General features: G+C 41.1%; 1 protein-coding gene across 1 annotated transcript in view; it reads right to left on the bottom strand.

The window, feature by feature from the left end:
• Positions 1–6,594, bottom strand: part of FAT1 (FAT atypical cadherin 1) — a 175,878-nt gene extending 169,284 nt beyond the window's left edge. Inside the window, exon 1 of the mRNA XM_075610107.1 lies at positions 6,186–6,594. The gene's annotated coding sequence lies outside the window, so the exon portion shown is untranslated. The remainder of the gene's footprint in view (positions 1–6,185) is intronic.
• Between the last annotated feature and the right edge of the window lie 5,830 nt (positions 6,595–12,424).

The following is a 12,424-nucleotide window of genomic DNA, read 5'->3' as shown; positions in this document are numbered from 1 at the left end:
GAGAGTCAGTGCTCTAACTGAGCTCATGGTGCGGTTGAGCTATTAGAAGTTTATTAATAAAGCGATGGCTTCATTAAACCAAGATCTGTGTCCAAGTGTGTTTTGTGGGAGGGGAGGGGGACATAATCGAGACTTACTCTGTTAAGGTAATAGTGCCCTCCACATTTGATGCTGCAAAATAAAACCTAATTGATGGACTAGAAATCAACCACAGAGAAAAAACAGTGCACTGAAGAACTTCAATAAATGTATCCAAGCAACATCAGCCTACTGGTTTTTATATAACTTACATTTTTTAATTGAATTACTGTCTGCTTCTTTCTCATCTGTGCCTTATTTTAACAAAAACAAACAAGTTGTTCAGCATGACAAACAGATAATTGAGACCAGCATGATACAGTTCAATGTGCTCTACCAACAGTTTGTTCCCAATACAAGCACAGCTATTGAGAATAACCACAATCTAACAGAATAAAGGTCACACACCTTTAAGACAGAATTTCAGACATACTGTAAAACAATCTAATCCATTATCTGATAATGCAAGAATGGATCAACATTTTGAATCAAAGTTCTTTTCTACTTTTTACCAATAGAGCAACAAGTCTCATTTCCAAAGTTATGCCTGTCTGTTTTCAATAATATGCGTGATTGTGACGTAAATAGAGAAGGGAGGCATAATGTTATAATAACAGTTTTCATTTTATTATGCAATGAGCTGCAGTATCCCATAGCAGTGAATGGGATATCATCTGGAAGTGGGTGGATCAGGTTCTCTGAAGAGAAATCATCTTGCATCTCTAGGCAAACTGGCATTCAAACCTTAGTTCCAGAGAAACCTCACATCCAGGAAGCAGAGTTCCAGAGTCAAGAATGGGTTTTATTTTAACCCATTAGTTCTACATGTATCTGCAAAACACTGCACAATCATCATATTTTTGTACCAACTCATTTGCTGCCAAACGGAGATCAAGCAACACAAACTGCTGCAGACTCCCCTAAAATTGCCATTGATCTTTGCAATCCTAGAGGGGAAATACAGTCCGCAATGTCTTACTAACCTTGCCTACCTTCAACGAACAGGTCGTCCTTGCAATTAGTTATATTCCCTTTCCGTTGTTATTTGCTAATGTATTTTTTTGCGGTTCACTAAAATTGCTGCAGAGAGACCTCATACAGACTCCCAAGCCACAGATCGAGTAACATTGATCTTTATTAGACCAATAAAAGTTGTCTCCACTCTACCCATCCATCCTAGAAATGCCTCTTGTCCTCACTGGTTTCCACTCTTACAGCCTATTTCTAGCCCCCATCCACTGGGATCAGAGACCGCAAAACCAAGACTTCTCTGCTTGGCAATCATGATGATCAAACTATCTAATCAATTCTTCTAAGCCAATAGTTTTCAAGCACCTCCTCAGGGCCCTGAGCCAGAACTGGTTCCTGAGGCAACCATCCAACATTCTATTCATATGCAAGCTAGGTGCATTCACCTGTCATTACCCTGCGTGCAAGTGGATTGGTTAGATCTAAAACTTGGTGTGCCCATGGGGTCTCTTAGGGGAGGTTTAAAATAAACCACTGTTCTATATGCCACACAGCACTATCTATCACTGTCTATCCAGTCATACAATATTTCTTATTGCAAGCATCAGTTGCCTTATAGGAATCCACAGAGTTTCACTCCTTGGAGTCAGATTTATTCCATTCATATGTTTACTCTTTTCCCTACAGACCCCGCTTTCCAAACCTCTGAGAAAGCCACATCGCATTCCTACTCTAACTAGGTGCCGGACTGCAGTGGGGAACTCATTGGCACAGAAAACCTAACTGCATGCATCCAAAGTCTTAAGGAGCCATGTGGTTGTGAAATGATAGTCTTTCTGGATAAAAAAAAACGTCTTTTGTTTTATAGTGGAAAGTACTCCCGGAGACATTCTACCCAGAACTGTATAAAAGAAAGAAACAGAAGTGCCGCTTGTTTAACCCCTTCACTGCCCGGCTGCACTTCTGTCTCAGTCACTCAAAAGAAATGTAAAGGGGCAGTCCCACTGAGGAACCAAACATATTAATGGCAGTTACATATCTAAAGAATATTAATAGATTTATTACCAAAATCGGACACGTATAAGTATTTTTAAAAGGCTTTTTTCTACAGTTGGTTAGTGAACATGGTAAGATGAAGTGTGTGTGTGTGGGGGGGGGGGAGGAGAGTGGGGGGGGGGGAGGGGAGTGGGGGGCGGGGTTTGATTTCCTCTGTCTAATCTTTTTTGTGTGATGTCAGAGTTTGCACAGTCAACCAGCCCTTTTTTTTTATCACACCCATTATCTTTATTGGCTTGCTGATAAGGACAAAGTGGGATAAAGGTAACAAACATTTCATTGTACACTCCTCATTCATAAGTCCAATAAAAAAATAAATGTATGATTAATTACCAAAGGCACAAAAGCTGTCACATTTTAAGCCAGTTATATAGTTAAATTATTTACAAAATGGTCTTTGGTCAGCGAACAGGGATTGCACCTTTAATACGGATATATGTATGGTAACTAGCTTTAATTAGTTCCTGAATAAGTTAAAAAGGTGTTTCATGTATAACATTGCGATATGCTTTTTAAGGCCCAGTTATTCATTGAAAGTTAACTTGCATTTAGTTATCTTAAAGAGATTTTTTTTGTAATTGGATCTTCTTCTAAGCACACTATTCCTTCCTCTATTTTGTGAACAGACCGATTAACCATAAGATCCCAGTAATGCGGTCATGGACATTCCTGCGGTAATTGTATTTGCATTGTATACACAGCTGGGAATCCACTGTAAACTAAACAATCGGCTGCAATGAGAGAAAAAGATCTGTGCCCTGCAGCAAAAGGACTAACCTCCCCATGACTGACTCATAAATCAGGGAGGGGAAGGACAAATCAGCTGCCAGGGATATAAAGGATCAAAACTTTGCACCGTTTTACTTTACTGTTAATATACATTGAGGAAGGTCATTAATTTCTCCACGCTATGTCACTAATGTGGGGTCAACACACACTGAAGCAGTTAATAATAATAACAACAACATGTTCTTGTATAGCGCTGCTAGTTTTACGTAGTGCTTTGCAGAGATATTTTGCAGGCACAGGTCCCTGCCCCTGAGCTTACAATCTATGTTTTTGGTGCCTGAGGCACAGGGAGATAAGGTGACTTGCCCAAGGAGCTGACACTGGGAATTGAACCTGGCTTCCCTGCTTCAAACTCTCAATGTCAGTCAGTGTCTTTACTCACTGAGCTGCTCCTTCTCCCTAACTGGACTGTCAGTCACCCCTAGTGAAGCACATTTATTACAACAGTAGCAGTAATTCCCAGCAATGTTGGATCTGCAGAACCGCGATTACTGAAGTCAGAAATACGACTTCAAAATGTCACCTTTTTATCTAGAACGCCAAAGCTCGTAACCCTTTCAGTGCAACCCTGACTCAAGGAGTTTAGCAACATGATGTCAAATTCGGTAGAAAAGTATTCCAGCTCCGAAGGGAAGTTGAATGCCAGTGAGCTGTACTGTTGGAAGAAAATCCAAAGACCGTCCTCACTTTCACACTGTCATTCAAATTACAGGGGTGTTAGAAAAATAGGGTGAAGTGTAGCCAAGGAAACCTGTTTATGGCTGCAATCTATTTTTGCTCATGCACATTTTGGTCTAAACCAATTGCCTGTAATAAGTTCTAAATCTGCTGAAAAGTAGGCGAGTTAATATTATCTGAGCAGCAAGAATGCTTCCAGTGTTAGGGAGTGATTTATTGTACAAAGTCTAATAAGTGATCACTTGTGGCCACATTGTGGTGAAGTTATGGGAACTAGGGCAGCCGTTTCAACCACATGATACATATATCAAGAAAACACTATGCACCAAGCGTTAATGATATTTTAGATAATGCGATTTCTCCAAAATCTCATACATGTGCTTTTTTTAAATGCCGGACACATTTAAGATATGTTAACATATCTGGTAGACCATTTAAAAGATTACAATATCTCAATAATGGTTGGAACTATTCCGGAAAACTGTTTTTCCAGTATTAAATGGTAAACCATCGAACGAAGAGAGTTTCTTCTAAATAATGGTTGTATTGTTATTTTCATTACCTATTGATCATGCTTATAATAAGGATAGTTTATTTTGCATCATGCAATTTAAAAGAGCTCACACAGCAAATCCGAGGTTCAGAAAGCAGTACAATTCCCTTTATAAAAGTGACGTACTGTATTGTAACATGAAATAAAGGCTAGTTATTGAACACCAGGACATGAACACAATTGAAGAACTTATAAATGTTTATTACTTATTTATCTGATTCTTAATTAAGCATATTACACTACACTACTTCCATTAGGTACCACAAAAGCACTGTTTTATATATATATATATATATATAGCACTGTATACTGTGTGGGCACTTTATAAATCTAATTTACACACATACACACATACTCTTACATCACTAACATTCAGGAACCATTTAACACCTTAAGGCTGCGCTTATAGTGCCGGCGACAGCAACGTCGCGTAAAAAAAAATGCATTGCCGCCGTCGCGTGTGCTTATAGTAAGCGTGACGCGACGGTCGCGATTGCTGGAAGTCAATCTCAATTCGATTTTTCCAGCGACCGTAGCCTGACGTCACCGGCACTATAAACGTAGCCTAAGTCATAAGTCGCATAGTACACAGGGGGGGGGGGGAGATAGATAGGCTTCAGTCAGGTACATTCCAGGATGCACTGTTTTTAAGTAAAAACCTTTCTTGCTTTATCCATTGTAACACCGCCGGAAGAAGAGATCAGTGTATCTCGAAGGTTCGCACAAATAAAAGCATTTAGTTAGCCACAGAACGGTATCATCTATTAATTTTTGATATAGATTATATATATATATATATATATATATATATATATATATATATACACACACACACAACATGTAAAAATGGTTTGGAGGCAAAAGGTGACACGGTGTGCTCATTTGTATGTCATTTCCCAGAATCCCTTGCTGCAGTGGAAGCACTGTATGCTAGGTGATAATGGTGAAAGGCAGGGTTGCAGACCTGTCTAAGACATGGGAAGGTGCTCACAAGTGATCTTTTTATTAGATAGATAGATAGATAGATAGATAGATAGATAGATAGATAGATAGATAGATATAGATAGATTCAGCACATTTATAATGAATGCGAGCCCAGGAAGAATATATATATATATTAAAGCTTTTAATAAAAGCCAGTTTTCATTGTAGGGATCGGACTTTGAAAAGTTATGATTTATGACTTATGCATCACAGTTTTATATGATAAATATTGATACAAGTTCACATTATACTATTGTTTATTTTTTTCCCTCGGGCATTAAAATGAAGGGAGGGGGGCGGGGGGTTGAAAACACCAGTGAAGTGGTAACCCACATCCTCAATCCCCTTCCTTAATAAAAAATAAAAATGCATACCAGGTCTTATAAACAGTGCAAATAATGATTAAAATCTTTGCACAGAATGAGGCTGCCTTGCCCTTTACATAACATAGAGGGCGCTGCACTACAATATAAAGATACATGCCGAATCGTTGAAAGAAGTTGGGCACAATTTTTTTTATTGTTATACATTAATAGAACGCCAACATATACCGCAGCGTACAAGAAAGTGCAGAAAGGCATAAAAGCAGCAATACCAACATAAAACAATACAATACGCTGCCACAACCCTGCGCCAAAAAAAGGCGAGGAGGTCACTGTCCAGATGATTTTACAATGTAAAGGAAAAGTGGAGCCAAAGTGCAGTGGGATTAGCGGAGCGATGTGCAGTATCACAGGTCACAGGTAATTGACGTTGAAGTAAAAGTAGAAAGAAAGAGGATGTTAGGGGTTTGGTATGCAGCCTGAACAAAAAGGGGGAAATGAAAATAATTGATCTATAGTTTTTATCTTTGCTACTTTCTGCATTTATGGATTTTCAAGAATGTTACATCTCCCAATTAACACACGATATGAGATAGATATGATTATGATTAGATATGATATGATACCTCCACACACACACACACACACACACACACACACACACACACACACACACACACACACACATATATATTCTTGAGGTGGGTTGTCATGTTTGTAAAAATGTAACCCGATTATTTGAACTTGAAACTTACCAGACCAGCTGGATTTTTTTCTTTTTCTTCCAAAACTCAAGCTATTTTACTGATCCCCCATCAGCTTTAGTTAATCGACCTCTTGCAAAGTGAGAACTTTCCCCCTTTCGTTTTCTTTTCAGCATAGCCACACGAGAAAAAATAAAAGTGATCCAAATACTGTCAGGGCAGCCACAATCCAATCTCATCAGCAAAATCCTAAATCTGAGAAAAGAGAAGGAAGAAAAATATCCCCACAATAAATAAAAAAAGGGGGGAGGGGATCCAAGAATAAGAGGAAATTCCAAGTTCTCAGGACATGTCTAGGCAGAGGAGTGATTGAAGTTGAGGAGCTTTGCTGTAGCACAGTGTGAGTGGCTCCCCCCCTCTCATGTGCTTGCTCTCTCTCTCCAGCTACCACTGGGACACGGCTCACCGGAGGGGCGGTGACGTCATATTCTCCTCCACCCCCTCGCTTATAATAGAGAGGGGCTAACAGGGAGTTTTCACAGAAGATCTGTGCCCTGCGTCTCCAGACAGCCTCCCACACAGTTTACAGATCTCTATTCTTACACTCTCCCCTGGGCTCCTTCTTTTGTATTCCCTTTCACTCAATCTCGGTTTCCTAGTTAGTAAAAAAAAATCCCTTCTTCCCTAATCTACATTGCATTCCTTTTTATTCTGTTCTTGCTTCTTCCCCTGTCTGCTCAGTTTACTGCTTCCTGACTCATCTTCTTGCTCCAGCAGATTCTTTTTACTTGACTATATCCAATCCCCTTTTTTTTACTCTGTCATTGTGTTTTCGCTCCTCCATCAGATTTCGAAAATGCTGTTCCTCTTTTAGCCTTCTTCAATCATCCCTCTCCCCCCTTGCATTCATTCATCCTTTATCATATTCATTCTTTCTTACCTCACCCCCTCTCCCCTCCCCACTCACTTGTTGAGAGAGAGAGAGAGAGAGAGAGAGAGAGAGAGAGAGAGAGAGAGAGAGAGAGAGAGAGAGAGAGAGAGAGAGAGAGAGAGAGAGAGAGAGAGAGAGAGAGAGAGAGAGAGAGAGAGAGAGAGAGAGAGAGAGAGAGAGAATATGTCGCTGAGCTAAATTTGAAAGGCACAGATCATGTCGCTATTGACATGTTGAAAGAGATGTGGAGTACATTAACTGGTCTCTGAGCTGTGTTTTTGTAATCAGAGATCTGAACCTGATTATTCTCTGATAGGGAATATTAATACAAAAAGCCTCCTCAGTGCCGGAATGTATTGCAGTCCCCTGTGGCATAGAAGGGGTCAACCCTTTCCTGTCAAAGCAAAAGCACAAACAGTTGTTGCAATGAGTAAACAGCTAAGGAAATTGGATGTTGCAGTCATATGTTGCTATTAGTTACAATATTGTTTACCCATTGGGATGATGCTTCCCCTGTTATTATTTCTGAACAGTTAACCTAAAGTATAAACATACAAATAAACACGTTGACCCTGCCCTGACACTGGACTGGGGTGATATTTGCTGTGATTTGCTTATGATGTATGCTGCCTTGTGATCAGAGTTCCCTTCCATGAATTCATGTTTTAAAGCTTTAGTATTTATATTTCTCCACAAAACACCAAATATGGTCTCTTTCAGCAGTGAAGAAGTCAACAGAGAAAATGGTTTGGTTTCCTTTTCCATATTGGACATCTTGTGCTGTTTCTTTGTGTTCCTGACTGAAGCTTCTGAATTGTCTTCTAATTTAGTGTCCAAAGGTCTTCGACTTCCTCTAGTTCTATTCCATTTATTTTGATCTTTGTAGAGTTGAAACATTTGTTGAACATCACTTTGGTCTTAGTGAACAAAAAAATGGAAGCGCAAATAAAATCAATAATGTGTGAATTCTCCTCAGTGCTAATGAATAGCAGTCTCTAGAACCGTGTGATAACAGTGAATTAGTTAACAAAATGCAAATGAGTGAATGGTGAAAAGTTGTGCTTAAGAACAGTAATAATATATTGAACTCAAAAAATAGTGTCAAGAAGGGGTTATGCACTCACTAAGGCATGTCCAATGGATGATTGGTAAAACCAATAGAAATCCTCAAAGTGAAGAAAAAAGAAAAAATTAGCATAATAACGTTTTTAATCATTAAGATCTGGGAAAAGCATAGGTGACAAACTCACATGTTCCAAGTCTTGTCAACAGGGCTGCCAACAGGAGGGGTCTGCCAGGGTTGGCATGCCAGGCCCCGTGAGTCAGGGGGCCTGGCCGCCCGGGCCCCTCACGCTGCCGGGTCCTGTCTCTCTCTGTCTGTCTTTCTCTGTCTGTCTCTCTCTGTCTGTCTCTCTCTCTGTCTGTCTCTCTATCTCTCTGTCTCTCTCTGTCTGTCTCTCTGTCTGTCTCTCTGTCTGTCTCTTTGTCTGTCTCTCTGTCTGTCTCTCTCTCTCTCTCTCTCTCTCCCTGAACCGAGTCACAGCCACAAAACACCACAAGAATGGTGGAGGCGCCTAAACTCGTTACACACGGAACAAACTAGTCTATGACCCCGAATATTCCTGCCAGCTAGCGCAACTGCAAGAAAAGCCTGGTGGATACAGTGAAACTGCTGAAGTTTCAAATAAAGACGGAGACCCCAGTATCCCTGATGAGACGGAGTCGTCCAAAACAAAAAGGCATAAAAAGAAAAAGAAGTGGTGCTTCCCTTACCGTGGAAGGAACAGACACGTTTACAGATCCCGCTGAGAAAAATGGGGTCTGAGATGCCCTGCAGCCTACAGTAAATGGAAGATTCGTCACGCGGATGACAGAATATCCAGAGGGCCCAAGACAGAAGTTGTGTAACCCAAAGAAGTGTCTGTGTGCTAACAGTGAGGACCCCTTAACCAATCATACAAGGGAAGTGAGCCAGAACCAGTGAGTGACGATCCCTTGACCAGCTCTGAAGATGCACTGCAAGCTGCCAGGCATAACTGTGATCTGCTCAGTGAAGAAATGAAACTAGAGAGAGCAAATAACGCTGAGCTACAGAAGACTGTGCGCTCAATTTACTCTGCGGCCAAGACTGAATTGGAGGACTAAGGACGGATCTAGATAATGCCAACACTACTATTACCGCCATGGATGAAAAGCAGAGCAAGTCTGACCGATTGATTTCTAATCTGAAACAGAAGTATGAGGAGGCACTGAAAGAGATTACAGACTTTCAGCAAAAGGTTCGCGATTGCCATAGAGAGTTGGAAGTCTCTCAGAATGAGCAAAAACAGAAAGGCCAGCGCAACATACTGTACAAAATGACACAACATATAGTGCAATACTTCAGTGCTTATCTGTTCTTGAGTAAGGGTCATTAAGTTAAACCCTTTGGCCAAAAGGTTATAAGCCTGCAGCCACTTCACGGCATGACCAATCTGCAGGTCGTAACACTACCTGGCACAATTCTCATGTACCTCTCTTTCCTGCTGGAGGGAGAAAGACCATACAGGGTCTGTGATTCAGAGGATCATGATAAAAACTGCTAATTGGAAAGTGGGACAGGGCGAGCTTTAAACCATCAGGAGGTGGGTCACACCTCCAAGCAACAACAGTTGCGTAACACATCAAGAATGGGTCTCTCAGACTAAGGTTCATACTCTCCACATAGAACTGAATGCCTCACAGCAGGAGGTTAACAGTTGCCGCACAGAACTTGAAGTCTCTAAAAAGGAACTTCACAGTCTCGCTGAAGAGCTGGACATCTCTCAAAAAGCTGACTACAGTCTAAGTATGGAAATTAAAGTATCTCAGAAGAAGTTTCACACCCTCAACCTAGAGATAGAAGTCTCACGCCAGGAGACCGGGAGTCTCAACTCAAAAGTGCGTAAATGGAAGGAGGACTACAAGGAGGTCCTGAATATTATAGAGATGTAAGAAGAGAAAATACAAGGCTGAAAGATGGAAAGTTAGAAGCATTGGAGCAACGCACACAAGCAGAACATCTACTGCAAAACCAACCGCAAGGTCTGCATACGCACCTACAGGTTGCCTAAGAGAAGCAGCGATCTTTGCAGGAAGAAAATCTGGAGGCTGCTAAAGAAGTACAAGTGCTGCAGGAACGTTTGATTACCCAGTGTGTCCCCGCAAAGCAGCATGAGAAAATGAAGGCTACCTTGAGCATCATCAGAGCACCGCTAGAGGCCAGGCTTGGAGGCCAGGTGACTCAGTACAAGAGGAAGCACAAGAAGATCCAGAAACTAAGGCAAGCAGCTGTGGCCCAAGCGCAAAAATCTGCAGAGCGCCAAAATATAATGAAGAATGCATTGATGCACACTCAGAGCAAGCTCCAGAAATAGGATTCTCTCGCTGATGAGCTAAACTTCTTAAAAAGGGAGAAAAGCAGCAGAGTAATTCAGAAGTACTGAATTGGTAATTCAGAAGTATTGAATTTCCAAGGTTGGAAAGAGAAATGTATCTTTGCAAATGCTCTGCAGCACTCACCATACAGGCTGCCTACAGAGGAATGAAAACTCGTCGGCTAAATAGCCAGAATAAAGCAGCCTGCCTTCTCCAATCCATATGGAGAATGTAACATCAAAGAAAAAATTATGAACGTTTGAAGCAGTGTGTAATTTTACTCCAGTCAAATGTTAGGAAGTATCTGCAGCAAAGATGCTACAAAAAAATGAAGGAAGCTGCTTGCGTGATTCAATCCAGATCTAGGTCCTACGTCACAACCAAGGAAGCTGTGCATTGCTATAAGCGCTCCGGCAATGCCATCTCTGTACTACAATCGACTTTTCACACAATTCAGGAAAGAAGAACCGAATTATGACTGAGAAATGCAATACCAATAAAGTCATACTACTGTAGCCCATGGCCCAAACCAGATTCCTCAGATGGAAAATAGCCGTGAGAAAGATTCAGTCTGTGGCTAGAACAAGGGAGAACTGTTTCGGAAAGCACACCTCTACAGCTGCCACATTAGTTGACTACAAAAAAAAGAGACCACGGGGGTCAATCAAAAAGGATAAAAACTCTGTCGCCTGGAACCACCCGTGAGTATGGATATGGAACCCAATGCAGGTGGTCACCCTAAACTCAGGGAAGAAAAGATCGCCCGATGCAAGAGAAAATTCGTGAACAAGCGGTCAGAAGAAAAACTGTGCTTGGAACAAGTTCTCCTCGAGCGACTGATGAGTGCTTAGCTCAAGCACCTTCATGAGGAGACATTACTGACCTGGAGAAAGAGCTCCAATCCCTGCAGAACTGAGGGTTCTTGTTCTCTATCTACTCTCATTCGAGCCGCAGGGATATATCTAGTGAGAGTGGAAGGATGGGCTTTGGCCGTGGTAAGCCCGGCCTTCCCCCAAACAGGGGAGGTATGTAACAGGGACTTATCACTGTTTGAGAGACACTGCCTCTAAATACAGCAGTGTGCTGGTTGATTGCACACAGGCAATCAGCCAGACTCCACCTGGCTGATTAGGACTCTTAGAAAAAGCCTGAGAAACAGGAGAAGGATTCCTTAGCTCACAATTGGGCTGACACAGGAATGCAGAGATGCCTGCACATATACACTGTCTTGAGCACAAAGATGTGCAGAGATCAATACACCCAGAGACCTACATTTCCTGGACACAGAGGACCCAGGAACCTGCCAGAGACTGACATGGAGGGCACCTGCTTAAGGTACTTCCTGAGATTTTGAGGTGATCGACTGGTAATGGAATATCCCTCCTGTCCTGCAGATAGGGTCTAGGGAAGTAAGTTAGCCCTTACAAAGGGATAAGGGTTTGATATTTTGTTGGTTTTGTATGTTTTGCCTGGTAAAGGAACAGGCTCAATAAAGCCAAAATATAATTTCACCCAAATCGGTCTCAATTATATGTACCTCTGCACACATCTCTTACAAATGGAGTAACAAAATCGTGCTCAGCAAAAAGAGAGTAGTCAAAAATTATAAACACCAAAAGGTTCATTATGAATTTATAATAACTATTTTAATATCTTGGAAATACAGGGCCATGACATTAATGAATAAGAATTTAGAGATGCAAGTTCAACGTTTTACAACAATCCTAAGTTTCTTGACTATGTTTCTTCATGAGAAACATGAAGACAGAACCTGTGATATTATATTATAACACATATAATGAATTATCTTGCTTTTCCATTTGATTCCGGTCCTAAATAAATTAAATAAATGACTTCATTTCAATCTCAGGATTTTTTTTATTAAGACAGGGGCTTAGTGACTTACTATATAATGCCCTGGGGTGGTGTAGAATAGAGCAAAACTCTGACCACTATGGATTCT

The sequence above is a fragment of the Ascaphus truei genome, chromosome 1, assembly GCF_040206685.1.
Source record: "Ascaphus truei isolate aAscTru1 chromosome 1, aAscTru1.hap1, whole genome shotgun sequence".
NCBI classification, from domain to species: Eukaryota; Metazoa; Chordata; class Amphibia; order Anura; family Ascaphidae; genus Ascaphus; species Ascaphus truei.
This window is presented reverse-complemented; position numbering and strand designations above follow the sequence as displayed.